Here is a 5694-nt window from a genome sequence, read left to right on the forward strand (position 1 = left end):
TTACAATTAATGTTGTTTTGAGGTGGCAAGGAAAATGGGGTGAAGTAATGTATGCAGATATGTTTTTCACTTTAAGAAATCATGCGGAGTGACAGACAGAATGCAAAATTAATATAGCTCCGCCAGATTCCTTGATTTTGGCTTTGGAAAAGGACAGGGAAAAACTGAATGTTAAGCTGGAGATGTTCAGCCTGTGATATTGGGGAAAGATGTTTAAAGTTAAAAAACAGTAATCAGGAAGATAGGTTGGAAAATCATGTATCACAGGTACTTCCAAGAGGATCACCCTCTGCATCTGTCCTATCTGATATTGCTGTCACTGGCAACAAGCGGCACATTCACATTCAGAGTTACGAAGGGGTTAAACCAGAAGTGCTGTTGCACAGGCAGGCATCTGCAGCCCCGCTGTGAAAAAAAAAAAAAGGGAAAACCAAGGGGGAAAGGGAGGGGGAGCTCGAGCAGCTCCTGTGTTTGAGCAGGAGAGGAGGGATGTCTGCCTGAGGTGGGGGAGTGGGCTCTTCTGTGGAACCGGATCGGTGTGCGCGCTATGGAGAGTTTGGACATTCGAAGTGAGACTGCCTTGGGGGGGACAGTGCCATGGGGTGGCTCTGGTGACTGAATTGGAGCTAGACTGACAGGGACCTGGGGAATCTACCCTAGCAGATCCACTGGTTAAATTAAAACTACGGACTAGAGGAAATAAAGAGGAATTTCTCGGAGAGAAAAGAATTTGTTACAGATGTGGGAGCTGCTGGCCACCAAGAAAAAAAAGAAAGGCATTCTTTCTGAAACCTTTAAAGTACAAATCGGGAAAACAAATAGGAATGCTTAAATTTTTATGCATGCCAAAATCTCTAAAATCTTCATTAGGGCAAGAAGCAACATTTAAAGACGGCAAAATGGAATTTAGAGTTAAAAACAATCAATTAATTGCAGTTTTGAGTTTATCTTTAATTCAACAGAAAAAAAACAAAAAGGAGGACCTCCCTGAAATAGAAGAAATCCTTAATCAGGTATATGTGGGAGTATGGGCATCTGAACTTCCAGGTAAGGCAAAAAAATACTTTGCCTGTTAAAGTGGAAATAAAAAAGGGGGGCCTGCCCAATTAGAATAAAACAGTATCCCTTAAAATCAGAAGATCAAAGGGAATGAAACAAAAATCATTGATAAATTTTAAAATATAGATTATTAATTGAATGTGAATTGGAATATAATACTCATATCTGGACAGTAAAGAAATATGATGGAAAAAGTTGCAGATTGATTCACAATCTCTGGGTAATCAACAAATTTGCAGAGGATATTTGTCCAGTAGTAGCTAATTCGTATGATTTATTGACCAAATTGAATAATAATCAGAAATGGTTTGCTGTCCTGGATTTAAAGGACACTTTCTTTTGCTTACCATTGGCCAAAGAAAGCCAAAATTATTTGCTTTCAAATGGGAAAATCCTGACACAGGAAGAAAAATTCAATTAACTTGGACAGTATTACCTCAAGGGTTTAAAAACAGTCCAGCAATTTTTGGAAATCAGTTAGCACAAGAATTAGAATCATGAAAGCCACCTGCTCAGACGGGGTCTCTTACAATATGTGGATGACCTGTTAATTGATACAGAAACAAAGGAAGAATTCCAGTGGACAGTGGAATTATTAAATTTTCTGAGACTGAATGGTTGGTTATTGGGTATCCAAACAAAAGGCCCAACTAATCCAAACCTGAGTTTCCTACCTAGGATATGAAATAACAGGAGGACAGAGGGAACTTGGGACTGCCAGAAAAGAAGCCATTTGCCAGACTCCATGACCATTGACCCTCAAGGACCTCTGGACATTCCTGGGAATGACAGGATGGTGCAGACTTTGGATCCATGATTATGGTGTTCTGGAACAATCAACAGAACCACTAACACATGACTGCTTGACCACCATAGAGACTGTATATTCGAGCTGAGCAGACTTGAAAGAAAACCCTCTGGAAGGTGCTGATTCTTGGTTTACTGATGGTAGTAGCTTCATGAAAAATGGTAAATGAAAGGCAGGATATGCTGTTACCACCACTTCACAGGTAATAGAAGCTAAACCTTTACCTGAGAACACCTCTGCCCGGAAGGCAGAAATAATAGCATTAACGAGAGCCCTGGAACTGGCTAAAGATAAAAGGATAAATATTTGGACTGATTCTAAATATGCTTTTGGTGTGGTACATGCACATGGTGCTATCTGGAAAGAAGTAGGACTTTTGAACACACAAGGGAAACAGATTAAACATGCTACAGAAATTCTACAGTTACTGGAAGCTGTTCAGCTACCTGAAGAAGTAGCTATTATGCACTGTAAAGGACATCAACAAGGTGACTCTGATCAGGAAATTGGAAATAATTTGGCTGATTTTGAAGCCAAACAAGTAGCTGGCCAATCCTAAATCATGTTCTTAATCCCTGACAGCAAACTAAGAATTGAAAAATCTAAACCTAGGTATTCAAAAGAGGATAGAAAATTGATTGAGGATCTAAAGGGACAGGAAAATAAAGAGGGTTGGGCTCAAATACCTGATGGGCGAATTGTAGTCCCCTATAAATAGTTCTGGAAGTTAGTTCAGGAAGAACATAATAAAACTCGTTGGGGTGGCAACTCATTGTATAAACATTTAGACAAATAAATTGTAGGAAGGAATCTATACACCACAGTTCAATTAGCGACAAAACAATGTCAGTTATGTCTTAAGAATAATCCTAAAACTGAAAATAGAAATCAAACTGGGACAACTGGAAGTTACCCGGGACAGCAGTGGCAAATAGACTTTTCTGAATTACCAAGAAAACGGGGTTATCGATATTTGTTGGTACTAACAGATACTTTTTCAGGCTGGCCAGAAGCATTCCCTTGCAGGATAAATAATGCAAGACAGGTGATTAAAACATTATTAAATGAAATAATACGTCAGTACCAGCAGCAATTTCTTCTGACCGGGGTTCACACTTTAGTGCAAAATTGTTACAAGAAATTAGCAAAAAAATTAGAAATTGATTGGCAGCTACATGTTCCATACAGGTCTCAGGCCAGTGGGCAAGTAGAAAAGATGAACCATCTGATTGAACAACAGGTTAGTAAAATATGTCAGGAAACAAATTTATATTGGTACCAGGAGTTACCACTGGCTCTATTAAGAATTCTAACTAAACCCCGGTCTAAAGAAGAGGTCAGTCCATTTGAGATTGTGTATGGAAGACCATATCAGTCCCAGTTTAAAGGAGAAAGTCTTCAGGAAGTGGGAGAAGGCTATCTATGACAGGTTCTGATCAATCTGGGAGGAGATAAATGAGAGAATAATAGGGACAAGAGCAAGAGGTCTGGATTATCTGATTCACCCTTTCAGATCTGGAGACTGGGTTTATGTTAAGAATTTTTCAGGAGATCCTCTACAGGAGAAGTGGAGCAGACTGTACCAGGTATTACTGACCACCTTTACAGCAGTGAAGATAAAGGAACAACCTGCCTGGATACATTATTCAAGAATTAAGAAAGCACCAGAGCCAGAGAAGACATGGAAGATCGAACCTTCAGGACCCTTATGTATGAAATTACGTCGGTCATAATTTGGACTCATATGATAACTGGCACACAAACCTGGGACCAGAATTTATACCTGAAATGAGTGCAGAATGTTACTAATGTTTTTAATTGCAGTGACTGTTGGGTGTGTGCACAGTTGCCTAAATCAGGAGAAAGCCTGAATCTCCTATTAATTGGAGCTCCAATTCCTAACACTGTCTCATGGACAAATTTGTGGGTGAACACTAGCAATCTGTATTCGAAGGAAAGGTTAAAATTTGGAAGAGTTAATCCTAATCCAGGTAATAAATATTACACCTGTGCACAAAGATGTATTATACCAGGAACCAGGGTAGGAAATCTTGCTTAAATGCCACAGATGTAGGTCACCATTCAAATTGCAATCATACTATTAATATAGATGGTATCATAGTTCAGTGGTGGCCCGTTCCTAAAGGGAAAGGATGGTATTGGTTATGTGGAAAAAATGCTTATAAGACTCTACCCCGCAGCTGGAAGGGGGCATGCACCTTAGGTGCTGTAATACCCAATTTTACTATTATCGACAGGTATCCTTCCGGGACCTGGATTAGAAGTTTTGCTAAATGGATTAAGCAAGGGTTTAACCCTATTATTGAACGACACAGTGCATTTCATAGTTTTGTAAGAGGGCTAATTCCATCTTTGGGAGTAAGTGAATTAGAGAAGGCAATTGTAAATATCTCAGCAACCATAGAGGAAATGGAAAGTAAAAACATTGATAAAATTCAGGCAGAACAACAAGAGATAACCAGACTGTCTAAAGTGGTATTGCAAAACTGAATGGCTGTAGACATGTTATTGGCATCACAAGGAGGGGTTTGTTCCATAATCTATGAAAGCTGTTGTTCCTATATAGACCAAAGTGGCAGAATTGAAACAGATCTGGAGAAAATTTGGAAACAAACTAAGATATTTCATGAAATGGCCATGGATGACACCTCCTGGGGTTTGAAGAAATATGGAAAAAGTTAACTTCATGGTTACCTAATCTCTTCTGGTTGAGGCAACTGGTTGCAGGAATATTGATGTTAATTATTGTAATATTGATTACTTGTGGTATGATACAATTTTCCCTCTGGTGTTGTAAACGGTCTATGATTGGAAAAGGAATGAAATTAAGCACCAAGTACAAATGGAAAATTATTTCGAAAAGAATTTTGATGGTAATGGTAGTATACAAAATGTTGCAAAAGAATTTGAAAAGGGACAGAAAAAGGGGGGAATTTGAGACAAGGGGGCACAAAATCACAAAATGGAATATAGAAACCTTTAGAATTAGTTTTAAGTAATGTTAAGTTTGATGGCTTTCTAACAGTAGCAATGGAAAATTACTGAGGTGCATGATACATAGAGAAAAAGAAATAAAGTACAACTAGAGAACATACTGAGAATTCTCACAAGATAAATCGTTATGGTTGTGACATAGTTTAAGAAAAACAGTCTAGAAGAACAGGACACAAGGATAAGGAGTATCTGGGAACCGCAGGTGTCCAGGATGGGCTAAACTAACTGATAAGTAGGAGGATAGGAGGATTATTATGTCTCTGGTGCTAACGAACCAATTAAACTGGTATGAGCATCTACTGTGCATGCTTAAAAGGCTGCCAGAAGTGATGAAGATTGTTGGAAGAAGTAAACGACCCTCAGAGATCACCACCACAATTCTGTACGCATGTGGTGAACTTTCTGGAAAATTATGTAATCCATAAGTAGCCTCATGAATATGTATGTATGCCCAGTGGCTATAAAAGGACGGCTTGTGTGGCAATGGGGTGACACACGTCAGGAGGAGCTATCCCCCGTGTCTCCCGGCGCCACAGTAAAGAATACCTCCTTGTCAGTTTGAAAACTTTGTTGGTAAGTTTGTTCCTGGAGTTTTCTCTGAATCACTATCCATGCAATATCCATTCATCAGAAAGTGAAGAGAAGCATACAAATGCCTCTCCCACGAACAGACTAAAAAGGAAGTGTTAAGAAACCAAATTGGATGAAATTAAGACCCAGTTGAACAAAATCTTTTTACAGATTTTGCTTGTCTCAGATGTGAACCTCTTACTTTATTTGATCTGATCCATTCACTTATATACTAAAATATT

The 5694-nt window shown here is 38.9% G+C and overlaps 1 long non-coding RNA gene across 1 annotated transcript; it reads left to right on the forward strand.

Moving 5' to 3' along the window:
* The first annotated feature begins 1677 nt into the window (after positions 1 to 1677).
* LOC134173143 (uncharacterized) lies at positions 1678 to 4555 on the forward strand. Its single transcript, XR_009968146.1, has 2 exons — positions 1678 to 2355; positions 3416 to 4555. It is a non-coding gene; the product is annotated as an uncharacterized LOC134173143 (long non-coding RNA).
* Positions 4556 to 5694: the final 1139 nt, after the last annotated feature.

Source organism: Pezoporus occidentalis, unplaced genomic scaffold (genome assembly GCF_034315485.1).
Source record: "Pezoporus occidentalis ecotype Australia unplaced genomic scaffold, CSIRO_AGI_Poc_V1 ctg5, whole genome shotgun sequence".
Lineage (NCBI taxonomy): Eukaryota > Metazoa > Chordata > Aves > Psittaciformes > Psittacidae > Pezoporus > Pezoporus occidentalis.